Source organism: Castor canadensis, chromosome 1 (genome assembly GCF_047511655.1).
Source record: "Castor canadensis chromosome 1, mCasCan1.hap1v2, whole genome shotgun sequence".
Classification (NCBI taxonomy): Eukaryota; Metazoa; Chordata; class Mammalia; order Rodentia; family Castoridae; genus Castor; species Castor canadensis.
The window spans coordinates 91,617,560-91,632,624 of NC_133386.1; the positions used below are offsets into that span (position 1 = coordinate 91,617,560).

Consider the following 15,065-nt stretch of genomic DNA (forward strand, 5'->3'; position numbering starts at 1 on the left):
GAAGGTCAATATTGTTGATGTACTTCCTATACAAAAGTGAATACAGAATTTTTAAACCTGTTGAAATCACCACTTTAAGAGGGGGATTAAGGTAGAAAGGAGAAAAATAGAGGCGATGAACCAATTTGTGTTATAATACTTACTTACATAGCAATGTCACAAGGAAACCAATGTATTATCTTTTTTTTATTGTTGTTGTGCTGGGTGGGGGTATACTGGAGTATTTACAAAGGTTCTTACAATGTATCAAATATATCATTCTTGAATTAACTCCCCTCACTGTTCTCTTTCATCCCCCCTTCCCTGATTCCTGGAACAGTTTCAATAGGTTCTTAAACAAAAATTCCATTATTTATAAAAACAGAAAACAGGAGGGAAGAACAAGTCCTGTCTGGGGAATTTTTTCCAGTGGGAAGAGGTACGATATGGAAAGGGGGTGTAGAAGGGTGAATATGGTGCAAATATTGTGTACACATGGATGTAAATGGAAAATTGAAACTTGTTAAAACTATTCCAGAAATGGGGGACAGTGAGTTCCAGTATGATATATCATAAGAATCTTTGTAAATGTTACCATTACCACAACATGACAATAACAAAATATTTTTGTTAATAAAAAACGTTAGATAAAATGACAATCAAGATCTTGAAAACAACATAATCAAATGACAACTATAACGTTTACAACAGCTACATGTTAACATTTCCAGGCTATATATTAAAAATAGTTTATAACCTCACCATAATCTCACTGACTACAAATATGCTTTCTAATTTGACAAGCTTCTGCCTGGCAAAAACTATCCTCAGTATGGCTCTGGTTGAACTCAGAGTTGTTTAATGAGAAGTATATTATTTTTACATATTTAGCTATTGGCCAAAACTCTTGGCTAAAACTTTTTGAAAATAAGTGAGAATTATTTATTTTGTGACCCCCCCCCACTATGTACAATATTCTTTGCATAAAGGAAGTACTGAATAAAGTTATTTGCATTAACTAAATTGCAGAAGGATTACTTAAAAGGGGGCATTAGATAATGCCATGCTTTTCTTAACCTGTTTCTCTTAATTTCCTTACCTAGAGCTTTATATAAAATATTTACTACAATAATTTAAAAATTAATACAAGTTTGAATTGTGAGGAATTGCCATTCCAGACACTACAAAAGCATGGGTTTCTTTGTCTTTTTTGCAATTCTCTGAATACTGTACTCATAGAGTGAGCTGCTGAACCCAGTTTGAATGTTTACCTGACTATGGGTCCCATAAGGTACTTTGTACCTTCTTGATGAAAGACTCTTAGTTTGGGCTCTGTCTATGAGGTTGTCTGGTTAAGCTTTAGGAGCTCTGGGAAATCTTTGCAGTTTTATATATGATATTGGGGCCCTCCTTACCCAGGTCTGTCTGAAATCTAACAGAGGGGTGGGTGGCATGAAGACTTAGCATCACAAGCATTGGTGGGGCGGGCTCTGAACTGCACTGCCAGGATGTAAAAGTAATTAAGTGGCCAAGGCTCTGCCCTGAGGGCTGAGGGCCATGAATGTGGTATTGTCCAGTTTTCTCTCCCTCTCCCCCCAAAGACCACTGCAGAGTGGTCTGGCCCTGTTGCCAGGTGACCATTTAGGTTCTTGAGTTCTGTGCTGCCTCTTGTAGCCCAGCTAGGCTGTGGTAACAGTCATAACTGTCTTGGCACCATGGAGGGAGCTAAGGCAGCCACTCTGTGGTATTTGAGGCTGACCCTGAGCCAATTCTTCAGGCTTGTGGCAGCAGACCTTGAAGAGCTGAGACCAGGCCCAGGCCCCTATGTGAGTCCACAGTCACTGGTGATATGTGTGGCTGTGGTTGGGTTTTTGGCTCTTCTCTTCCTTCTGTGGCTTTGTGCCCTAAGAGAAAAACTACTTACTACAAAGCTTTCTAAACTGATGGAAGAAAAACACCAACTACTTGAAAAAGCAAGCCTCACTCAAGAACAGGTTGAAGGCTTAGAGTCGTCTTTGCAGGAGGCCATCTCGAAGAAGGTCTCAACAGAAGTAGCGAGATTGAAGGCAACCTACGAAGAGCTGAAGAGATCCAACTCTCAACTTACGGATGAAATACTTCTTCTAGAAAAAGAACTAGACGAGGAGAAATCTAAATGTTCTCAACAAGAGCAACTGAAGGCAGAGCTATCAAAAACCGAGCAGTCTCTACAGGAGAAAATAAAATCCCTCACGTCACAGATAGCTGAAGCCAAAGAAAACCTCCTAGCCCTTCAAACCAGTGAAACACAACTGCAGGGCTTAATCACAGAGGCTTTGAAGGAAAACTCTCAACGGCAGGCAAGCCAGAAACAGCTTCTCCAAGAAGCAGAAGCACTGCAAACACAGGTATGTGAACTTACAAACCAGAGAGAAACTCTTAAACACCATGTAGCCTGTGCAGAAGAAGTGCTGTATGACAAAGAAGATCACATTTGGAGTCTGATTTCACGCATAGCAAAGATGAGAGATTGGGCTGCTGTGCTTGGAGAAGACCTAACTGCTGATGGTGACTTGAAACTAGAGATGATTGGACCAGAAAACGCAGCTCACCTAAAAATTCAGCCAAAATCTGCTTTGGAGAAATTGGTGTATGGGGCGATGTTAAAGGCGTGCTTACAAACCATGGAAGGAGAGAGAAACCAGGCTCGCACTCAGCTGTTTGAAGTGAATAAAACAAAGCGAGACCTCGAAGATCAAATGAAAGTCCTCCATACCAAGCTAGCCTCCTTGCAGTCACAAAATACACAGGCTGAACAGGTGAATCGGCTTCAGCAGGAGGTTAAAATATTGGCGGAACTTTATGTATGAAATTGTAGAGAACTAATCACTGAATTAATGGCAGAAGAAAAGCACCGGCGAGAGACAGAGGAGGAAGTCTGCAAAAAGATGGAGAAGCTCAGCCATGTAAGTGAAGAGCTGGAGAGGTGCAAAAAGCTAACCAGAGATCTTGAAGAAAAACTGGAGGCTAACATTCTTCATTATCAAAACAAGATAATGGAATATGAGAAAGATGAGAGGCTTACTTCGATTTTAACTGAGACGACCGAAAGAAACATCCAAAATGTCAAAGAACAATTTAATGCACAGCTAAGATGACAGTTAAGTGAACTTGAAGAGAAATATGCTGGTGCCCCTGATGTCCCTCACACAGCACGTGATGCCTCGACATTGGGCCAAGCTTCATCCACCCGCTCCAGACGACACGCACGGAGCCTCTGCAGATTATTTTCCAAATTTCTCTGCTGTACCAGGTCCTCCATTCCCCGTGAGAAGCGTGTATTCACCAAGCAGTGTTTTTCGTCTACTGCCTCTAAGAGTGGATTTTTTCCTCCATCTCCACATTATGGAAGAAGTGAGTTCTCTTCGGGGTTGATTCCACCTGCAAATGAACCTGCTGCTGGACCTCCTGAGGTCCAATACGAAACCTCACTTTGAAACCCCTTTCGAAGGACAGTGTCTTTTCTAGCCAGAGATCTAGAGACACAATTGGAGAGACATTGATTGTCATAGAGGGATGATCATTTCCCCTGAGAAAAAAAGGACATGTGACTGGCTGGCAGCTCAGACTGCTGAAAAAAAAACCCTCAAGATTTTAGGGTATTTTGCCTACAACATAAAGTTAATTGAAACAGAGTTTGCATTTGAACTTATAGAAAAATATCCTTATTTTAACTTATCTCTCATTTTTAGTTTATATAACTGTTGTTACTTGACTGATTACACTTTTCCTTATGGATTGTAATTCCCAGGATAGTATTTTCTAAATAGATGATTTAAATGTGAATCTTATTTTATTTTATTTAGATAGTATGCTTTATTTCCATTTTAAATTATTCTAGTTAGTATAACTATTTTAACTTGATCATTTAATATATTATTACCTAATAATAGAAAGTTTATGTATATGTATGTAATCTTATAATAGAAATATTTTTCACTCCAAAGGCTGTCTTTATGCAAAAAAAGTATTTACTATGCTTACAGACAAATGTGAAAGTAATTTATGATTTGTTCAATAAATTTTAAATTGTTTAAAAAATAAAATGGAATTTGAACACAGTTTTTAAACTTATTTAATGGTGAATAGTTGCTTGTATAATTTTTTTTTTTTACATCACTGTGGCTTGAACTCAGGGCATTGTTCTTGCTACAGAAATTTTCTATCACTTGAGCTCCACCTCCAGACTGCTTGGATAGCTTTTAAAACCGTTCTATAGACAAACTCTTTTTAATTTTCTGAGGCTGTGTTTTAAAACAATGTTATAGCTTTAGTTTTGATCTGCTACAGAGGTTGCAAAGGCAATATTAAAAAACACGGTAATAGAAGTTGGACCTGATTGGAAGAAACTCTCATAATTACCTAGTTTTGGCAATATATGTAGATGCAAAATAGTTACAAAATGGTATGTACCTTAGGTAGCTCCTTGTGCTGTGCAACAAGGAAGGGATAAATGAATTGATCATTGATAAATGATTCATTGTACCCATGTGCCACTCTATCTGAAGCAGATTAATTTATTCTGCCACCTGTCTCTCAAATCCTTAAATACAATAGTGATATCTCAAGGAGAGATGATTCCACGTAGTTATAGTGGTTAAATCTACATTCTCCTAGAACATTTTCTTGGATCCTCAAGTGGTAGGGATTTTGACTATCTGTCCTGAGATAAGAAGGTTTCATGCTATCTTATTTTCACCTCATCCAATGACATGGAAGAAATCTCAGTAGATTATATAAATTTATGGAGGTACAATTATGAAAAGCAAATTAACAAAACATGATTTTGGATAAAGCATGCTCACTTGTTAGGAAATGAAGTCTGTCTAAAGTAGAGGAAGTCTTATTTAATGTGAATAACTGCTTCTTAGTAAGATTTATCTAGTACACATATTCTGAGAATACAAGTAGGATGTGTAAGGCACCGTATCATATTCTCCTCAGTACTCCATTTCTTTTGAATAATTTTTCAAAAGCTTTCACCCTCAGTTTTTGTTTGAAGAAAAATTATTTGTTTAAATTATGTGCTTCATAATTGCTGAGGTTTTCTGGGCAATAAATGCTGCCCTTGTTTCTTTTCTTCTGATTCTGCTTTTCCTGACTCATTCCTGAAAACATAGTTCTCTATGTTCTGTAAAATCTTTCTCCTTTTTCAAAATCAGTTACCGATGCTTTTCCAGTTTCTAGGTCCAATCCCTCAGAGGCCTGAAAGTTTCTGCTATGTACTTAAACTAGATATCCTGAAACTAGATCACCTAAAGCTTAAGGAAGTCTTCAAGGATTTTATAAAGCAAATAGATATAGCTGTGCATAAGATATTTAATTGATTGCTATAGTTTTACTGGTCCTTCTGAAGAGAAGAGAGAGTAGTTACTACTTTTATGTTTAAAGGACCTCTTTAAATACCGGTGGCAGGGAAAGAGACATGAACTCATAAGTGAACATTAGACAATAATTGTGGGTGTAAATTTCTAAACAAAATATGTTTTTTTGCATTGGCTTAACACATTACAATTATACTGATTATCTGGCACAGGCCAATTTTATGGCAAAAGCAATCCCATTGACGTGTTCATGAGTAGCTGGCTTTGGGATGGCTTGGACTCGGGAGCTTCAGAAATATCCTTTGAGGTGCCCCTTCTCTCTTACATGAGACATCTTTTGGGACAAAGTAGCCATCAGAGTGAAAAGAGTAGCTGAGCAATCTAAGTAGAAATAAGTGACATTTCTAGATAGCTCCAGAAGAAATACTACAGTGACACATTTGATTACCCTGCATTGTTCCTACACCCACCTTCAACTGACTGCTATTGTCAAGAAGGCTACATAGAAAAGATTATTCAGGAAGGGAAGAGAACTGGTGACCAAAGAAGGAGAGACAATATCTGAAAGGAAAACAGAAGGAAGGAAAATGCTATAAAGCTTCACCATCATTCCATCTCCCAAAGCTCTCTTTAGGTTTATTTCTTCAGTGTGTTTTTTATACCCAAATCTAGATCCATGCATTCCTCCATTCTCCAATGTATACAGGGTTTTTCTCACTCATTTGTAAGAGGACATCATTCCATAGGGATAATGGATAAGTAAATAAACATTGAAACAAATATAAACTCTTACTTTCTTCCCAAATACAATAGTGATTTTCACTTACCAACATCAAGCACATTGCGTTGTTTCTGCAAGGCTTATTGAATAGCTCTCAGGGGTTATGGTGTTGATGGCAAACTGATCAGTATAAAAAAGCAGCACAGATGTACAAATTGCCAGGGATGGAAGATTCATGACAAAGAGCTCCATTCATGCATGGGTCAGCATCACATTCATTTATTTCTTCACTGTGTATTTAACCAGTCCATCCAGAAGCACATTCACAACTGAAATAAAATTTTCTAAAATGTACACAACACTTTTTCAACTTTATTCTTTGCATCTTCAATGCAATTACTCCATTGAATTAATAGCTAGTATTTAAAAATTTATGATAGGATTACTAAACTAAACTTTGTTAGAAAACATTGCTTTCCCAATATCTTGGAAAAATTTCATGTATATTACTGCAAAATTGTCTACATTATTTGAAATAAATTTTAAGAAGCCTTTGGTTAAATTTCTGACATATTTAGTCTGCTGAGACACAACAGAGAATAATTCTTGAGTAAAAATCCCTTATTTCTGTAATGTAATTTTTTGAGATGATATCACTTTTCGTATGCTTAAAATTTTTTTCACACTAATTTTTTTGGTGGTTTGAATGAGGTTCCCACACTTGTTAGCCAGGCACTCTACCATTTCAGCCACTACGCCAGCCCTTAAAGTTATCTGTATGGAATGTCTTTATCAAGATGCTGTTCTTGTAATTATCAGAACATTTCAACAAAAATGTATGTTTTTGGTTTTAGATTTAGTTTTTGTTTTAGATTTTATTCTATTTTATTTTTTATGTGCCTATTTGTTGAAATGCCTGAAATCTGTTTTTAAAAATGTCTATAAATACTTGAATAATGTGAAAAGGTTGAAGACAACTCAAACAAAATTAAATTGTTCTGATCATGTTCATACCCTCAGTACTCCTGTACGTGTCAGGGTCTTTGAATACCACTTCAACAAAACCTGCTTTCATCATAGTAGGCTAGTTCTGTTCTTAAAAGCAGAAGATTCTAACAGTCAAGATAGGGGAACAGGTTTTCCTTATAAGGTATTACCTGCATAAGGTACTATTCATATAAGTTATTATCCATTACAAAAAAAATGCAGATAGTGAATAAATGCATGCATTTTCCATAAATTAGTTAAGTGGAAGTAAATTACAAACTGTATGTTCAGAAAGAAAACATTAGTCAATTTGTCATCAAGGCAGAACTGCAAATCTTGAGTGACTATATTATTTAGGCAAGTAACAACTTGTGAAAAAAGCATAGGAGATATCAGAAGAATTATACTCAGAAAATTTTCTTACTCTGAAAATTTTGCACAAAACTTGAAAAAATATCATAGTACTGAACAATTCACTCTATGATAAACAATATTTGTAAGCGGTGAGGGGAGGGAGGGAGAAAAGGAGAGAACGTGTGAGCAATAAGGGCAGGAAGAGTGAGAGATGGGGGAAGGAAGGAAGGGAGAAAAAAAGCCCACCTAACTTTGGAGCCTCAAAGTTCCTCAGATGTCAAGGTCCTTTTGTATAAATAAATGTAAAATATATCAATAATTGAATGAATGACTGGTATCAACATCTGTAATTAAACTCTAAGTATATACAGTATATTAGATTTGAGTAAGAGGTAAGAGAGCTTTAAGCATGTTTGACTAGTATAGTATTTATTAGCCCACTAAGATTAAATCCAGTGGATTTTAGCTACCTAAAATTCTTTAAAAATTTATCAGTGTGTATTTGTACAAAATAATGGTTTTCAATGTGATTTTTTCACATTGATCAAATCAATATTGAAGTAACTTTTTGAAACAGTTGCAAAATAGTGATTTAAAGTTATCGTGAGCTTTTTTTTGATCAGATGTATGACCACAAAACCAATACGGGTGAGCAGGGTTAACATCTCAGCCTTACAATCACCTGGTTTTGTAGCTTTACATACTGGTAAAATGAAAGGCTGAACTGAATCTCAAACCTCTAATTCAACTCTAATATTAATTTTCCCCACGCTCCTGCCCAAAATAATATTAATTATAATTTTGCAAAACTCCAGATGGGAGGGCTTAATTCACTGGTTTTTAAGCATATGAGATTCTTCTGAAGACATCAATATGTCACATAGGTCACAAGGAAGCCAGAACACAAAGGTGGGTCATACCTGCTCTGAGCAACCATTTTCATCCTCTACATCACAGAGGCTGGAATCTGCATTCCACGTGTGTCATTATAATAGAGTGGACAGGACTGTAACACAGAGGCTTGTGCTGTTGAAGGTGGATGCTCTCTTTGATATCTGACCCATGCCATTCTTGGCTCAATTCCTGTTGCTTCTGGCTTAGCATCTTCCTCTTTATTTTTCTGGGTAAGCTGTCTTCTGTCTTTTAATTTTGAAAATTCCCATTTAGATTAATGAAATGGAACTTCCCCTGGCACAAGAAAAAAGAAGAAATGGATTTTTTACAACAGGAGAAGGTAACATTAAACCTACTTAGGAAGAGAGGAATATATTTAGTTAAGATAATTGTTCTTCCTTTCCCATCCTCCACAAAAGAGAGAGAGATCTCTATTCTTAGAATTATTTATATATTATTTTCCCTGGAATAAGAGAATACAGATAATAAATTTCATTAAATGCTTTATTCTCTAGTTTCCACACTACTCTCCATTCTCTTGGGATTTGGAAAAGAGAAAATTCTCTCTCTTTAAAAACCATGAATTCAATAACACTTAGGCCTCCCTCAATGGCCTTTATGCTTAGCAGAAAAACAAATTTTAAGATTATAAAACTATACTGCATTTTATTCAGTTTTTAGGTTTTCAAAATTCAATATTGGTTTATACTTTCCTTGTGTCTTTTATGATCTTCTGCCATGATCTTTTATTAGAAAATTAATACTCAATAAATGGAGTTGGTGATTTGTGATTTATCAGTTATCTCAAACATTGCAGAAAAAAGGAGTACAAAATAGAGCACAGCTTCATAGCTTATGAAATTTATTACCTTTATAGTGCACAGTTTTTCAACAGATGCACTTTTGTCATTTTGGAAAGATAATTCCTTGTGTGGGCTTGTTCTGAGCATGTACCACCTTGGTCTCAACATACTAAATGTCTTAGAGCTCCACAGTCCTTATGAAAAGCAAAAATGTCAGTACACATTTAAAATACCCTTTGGGTAGTATGGTGTTATCCCTAGTTGGGTAACATTCATTGGTATAGTGTGAAATTTGAGAAATTCAAACTTTTTCTCCCCTCTAAATTTTTCCCAACTAATGACAGGAGTCAGTAGGGAACATCTCACTGGTGCTCCCGAACCAGTCCTCTGGACTCCCATGGCTGAAGCTGATTTCCTTTGGTCCAGTTCATCATTAGTGGTGCTTTCTCCTGCCACAGCTCTTCCTGAATAGAGACTGGTACAACTTGCTTTTCAATACTTGCGTGCTCCTCCCACACTATACTTAGTACTAAGTGAGGTGAGTAGCATACCAAAGTTAGTTTCGGAGTGAGAGGATGGAAGAGAAAAGAGGAATGGAGCTCAGAGCACTCTTCTTTCATCCCAGGACCTATGTTCACTACTCTTCTCCCTCAGAATGAGCTATTTCTGAGAGACTCTCTGCCTAACAAATATTGGATTCTATGAGGGCAAGGACTTCTGAAGTATAATTTCTGACTTCTTGTTGCTTGAAATTAAATTGAATTCATTTATTAAACCTCCAAAGTTGAGCAGCAGCCCCTGTAGGATGTCTAGTTACACTCAAAAATGTCCCACCCAACAAGTCTTATTTGAATTCTGATGTTAAGACCTCCACTGTTATTTTAGCTTTGAAACTTAGCTGACATCCAACTATGTTCTCTTCTCATGCTTCCAATTGCTTATATTCTTCTATTGTCCCAAACTCAACATGCCCTGAACACATGCATTATGTTTCACCTTGTCTTCGTTTGTTTGGTACTGCTATAACAAAAAACTGGATACTGGTTAATTTATAAAGAATTGAAATTGCCTTTTCACCATTCTGGAAGACAGGAAATCCAAGATCAAAGTACCTGCAAGAGCAGTTGTCTGGTAAAGGCTGATCTTACAGAGAGGAGAAATCTTGTATCTTTATATGGAACTGGAAGGGCTAACTAGATTTTTTTGTGACAAAATACCTAACATAAACAACTTACAAGGAGGAATTACTTACTTTGGCTCACAGTTTCAAAGATTTCAGTCCATGGTTCATGGCTGTATTGATTCTGGGCCTGTAGTGAGGCAGAACATCATGACATAGGAAGCATGTGGCACAGACCACTCACCTCATGAAGGACAGGAAGAAGAGAGAGAGGAAGGACTTCAAAGGCATGCCTCCAGTGACCAGATAGGCCCCGAGTCTTGAAATTTTCACCTCCCAAAACAGCACTACCAACTGGGAACCAAGTGCTCAACCCCTGAGTCTGTGGGGGTATGTCATGTTTAAATCATTACAGCTACTGACCTAAACCCTGCATAAAAGCATTGATTCCATTCATGAGGGAAGAGCCCTCATGGCCTAATGACTTTGAAAAGCCCCACCTCAATGCTCTCACATTGGTCATTAGGTTTCAACACCTGAATTTTCAAGGCAAGGAGACATATTCAAATCATAGTACCACTCAAACCTGCTAGAAAGACTTTGCAGTTTCTTAATATGTGTGTGTGTGGGGGGGGTGGTGGAGGAGGAGGAATCAGTAGTATATATATATATATATATATATATATATATGTATATATATATATATATATATGTATATATATATATATATATCAGTAGTATATATATATATGTATATATATATGTGTATATATATATATGTGTGTGTATATATATATATATATATCTCAAGTAAGAACATTTGAAGTAATCTCTGACATTCTTTTCTTATTTCTTAACTAATACTAATTATTATATGGTAAAAATTCTTTTCAGTGACCTCATGTATCTTCGATTTCACTGATCCCTTTATATGTTCTAATTTGAAGAATTATGTTCTCTTCAAGTGGCTGGATTCTTTTTTCAGACTTTCATTGTCTTAAAATTAGATTAATTAACTACCTCAAGGCTCAATTTCTCCTTGATTCGTTCATTTATCCTACTGAGCCTAGCAATGAGTTTTTCATAATATATATACATATCTATGCATATCTATCTATCTGTCTATCTAACTATCTTCTGTACCTATGTGGCTAAGTACCCTCGATGTCACTCAAGTTTAGATTTGATGTTACCTGAATTGATTCATTCCTTACTCCCGCAACACTCCTTTAAAAGGATTTAACACGGATTTGTGTAGACCTGATGTATGTTATAGAAAAATGACAATGAAAGAAATAAATCTGCAGAAAAAGTCATTGAATTGTTTTTGTGGAATCTGACAAACTAATAAAATTTATGCAAAAAGTCAAGAATGGCCAAGGAAAAAAAGGAATAGCCAGTATACTATTGAAAAAGAAATGTGTAAATTGGGATTAAAAATATTTTCAGGATTTTTAAAATTTTTACTAATGTGAGGGCAAATAAATATATCAATAAAACAAAAACAGGAACATCAGAGGCAGATGCGTACATGTATGCAGGAAGTCAGACCTGCAATTTTAAGATCGGGTATGTATTAGTCTGGGTTCTCCATTGAAACAGAAAAAATAGGACAGATGTATGGTCATGTACAGTGTCATTTCAGCCAGCAACAGACTGTATGTATAATGGTGGTCCCTTAAGATCATATTGCCTAGTGATGTCATAGCCATCTTTTTTGTTTTTGGTGGAGTTTGAACTCAAGCCTTCATGCTTGTAAGGCAGGCACTCTATCACTTCAGCCTCCAGTCTGCCATAGTCTTAATGTTTGAAGTACATTCTGTTATGTTCACACAATGACAAAATCACTTAATAATACATTTCTAGATCAAATCTCCATCTTTAAGTTACTTAGGCCTTTGTAGACATATGAAAGGGGAGTTGTTGGTAGAACTGGTTCATGTGGTTATGGAGGCTAAGAAGTCTAGGACAGATCACCTGCAAGCTGAAGACCCTGTAATGTCAGTAGCTTGGCTCAATCTAAGTCCAAAGACCTCAGAATCAAGAAACCTGATAGTGTAATTTTCAGTCTGAGACCAAAGGCCTGAGAACCCAGAGGGGTTATGAGTGGGAATCTGATATCTAAAAGCCAGGGATCCATGTGGAAGGATGGACAAGTCAATAATAATGTCTGGAAAATTACTTTGCTATATAGATCCATATCATAACAAAAAAAATAAATTCCTCGTGGATTAAATACATACAATCTTTAAACTTCCTAAAGATGATATATTCTTTGCACCTATGTGTCACAAAGGCATTTTTAAAGACAAAGCAGTGGTAGAATCCATAAAGTAAAAGATATTTTAAGAATACAAAAAAAACCCCACACAAACAAATAGAAAAATGGACTAAGAACATGGAGAAAAATTTCCAAAAATAAAGCAATGACTTATCATATAAAAGATGTCCAATGTCACTCATAATCAGGAAAAAGCTAAAATATCATTTTATACATGTAAAGACCGACAGATCAATGTGTTTGTGAAGATGAGGGAAATCAGCAACTCTCACATACTACCAACGAGAGGGTAAATTTGTCTAACCCCCTTTGACATGAATTGAACATTATCCTGTAACACTGAAGATGTTCCCATCTAATACCCAATAACTTCTCTCCTAGAGAAACCCTTACATATGTACAAGATACAGGTACTAAAATATTCATCCTAATAGTTTTTAACAGTGAAATCTGGAATCAACACAAAGGACCATTCTCAGAAGACTAACCAAGTTGTTGTGACATATTTATGCAATAGAATACTTAATATACCAAAGTAAAAAGGAATGGACTCTACCTTCATTGTGCATAGGAACTTATCTCTCAAACATGCTGATGAAAAGAAAGTAGCAGAAAAATATAGATTACAGTTCTATTTATATAAAATTCAAAAATGTGTAAAATCCAACAAATGTATTATTTGAGAATACATACATTTTAAAAAACTACAATGAGCCATAAAGGAATAATAACCTATAATTCAAGACAATGATTACCCAGGAAGCAGGGAGTGAAGTATTGAAAAGGATATGATACTAGCTAGAATACCCAGAAAGGGGTTTCAAAAATATACAAGAGCTTTCATTTTTTCTTAGTTTTACCTTTTAAAATTTACTTTTAAATTTCATTTCATTTTATTGTAGTAAGAATTTTATTGTGGTTTTGTGGTAGGTGTTGTTATTCTTATATTCAATAATGGATATAAGCACATTTATTTGTTATCTGTACTGGACATATGTATTTTTATATTTTTGGTATTATGAAGTAATTTAAAGTGAATTTTTGCTATCATATGTAATAACCATGCTTTTGTTTTGTATCCTGATTCTCAGAGGGGGTCTGTTTGCCTTGTCTTATGCTGACCTACCACAGCCACTAAAGTCACTACAGTGACCGCATACTTCCATTGACCATATGCAAAAGGAATTGTTCTTTACATTTCTCTCTTCTTTACACCCAAATTGTACATAGCAAGACTATCAATGTGAAATGCAGAAAGTCAGGATTTACTAAAATTGAGGGCTGAGATTATGAATTAATTGGGAGATTTCCATTTTGCTTTGTGTTCAGTGGTCATGGCTACATGTCTACGATTTTAGAATAACATTTTAAAAAGTAATCCCTTTCTCTTCCAGTTTTACAACTCTTCCCATACTAAGTATCTTTAGTAGCATATGCTAGTTCCAAGAAAAAGCCAAGTGAATATCTGAAACATTAATGTGCCATATTGCTATCATCACAAGAATAAAAAAAAAAAAAACCCTGGGAATCCAGCAACCTCCTAACATAACAACTGTTGCCTGCCAATTCCTGTATCAAATAAAAATCATCACTTAGGGAAGGATGGTTGCACGGTGACTAAGCAGGCAGATGGCAGGTGTGAGTCAAAACATTCCGGGGTGCTAACTCAAATCACTCTGCATCATTCCCTGCTGGAGAGACAGGGAATCAGGAAATGAATCGCCCATTGGACTAAGAGGAAAAGACTGGAAATCGAAATAATAGAAATGTAAAAGGTAGAGAAGACAACGTTTTAAGTGAAGTATTATAAGTTCTGAACCAAACTGGTGTGTGTGTGTGTGTGTGTGTGTGTGTGTGTGTGTGTGTGTCTGTGTGTGTATGTGTCTGTGAAGGGGGGAGAGAGAGAGAGAGATCTAATAATTGAACTAAGTTCTTGATCTTTCTCTGCCTCCATCTGACTTAAACCTTTCCCACCTTTCCTCACTGGCTGTTCCCCGTGGTGCACAAGGAGGTAACTGCACTTCACTTTACCACCCCTGTCTGAGCTGAGACCACCTGTTTCAAAGGTTACTTGGCTGCATTCCTACAGGCAATGTTCCAAGACCAGAGATAAGATATTAACCACATTCTTGCCTAGCAAGCAACCCATAGTGGTTTATTGCCTTACTGTTCTGTTCCTGGGACTGGCCAGGTCTAATTTTTATGCATTAGACACATACCCAGGAAAGAAACAAACAAACAAAAACCAGAACACTCAACCTTTTTCTGTTATTTGCATAACTGCTTTACATATTGCTATCATACAGGAGGCAGTTAGCTGTAATGAATATACATGTAATTATAGAAAAGGACCCTAGGTGGAGCTTCAGTATTAGTGGCAACAAATGGAAGAACAAATTGAAAATGAAATAAATCAAAGACCTCCAAAAATTCCATGAGGGACTCTATAGCATTTTATAGAATAATCTGCTTGTTGTCTTGTTTCAGCATAGGGAACAGCTAAAAGTAGAAATAGTTGCTTTGTTTATTAAGAACAACTCTCAAAACATTATGTTTAGTCATA

The 15,065-nt window shown here is 36.1% G+C and overlaps 1 protein-coding gene across 5 annotated transcripts in view; it reads right to left on the bottom strand.

Moving 5' to 3' along the window:
• Positions 1–15,065, bottom strand: part of Lca5 (lebercilin LCA5) — a 175,040-nt gene that overhangs the window by 102,052 nt on the left and 57,923 nt on the right. For 4 of the 5 annotated variants that reach the window (XR_012449838.1, XM_074079622.1, XM_074079609.1 and 1 more), the window contains exons 2-3: positions 8,325–8,592; positions 6,170–6,392 (exon numbers count right to left, since the gene is read on the bottom strand). The gene's annotated coding sequence lies outside the window, so the exon portion shown is untranslated. Of the gene's footprint in view, positions 1–6,169; positions 6,393–8,324; positions 8,593–10,353; positions 10,412–15,065 lie in introns of all 5 variants that reach the window. The other variant, XM_074079613.1, reaches the window with a different exon arrangement.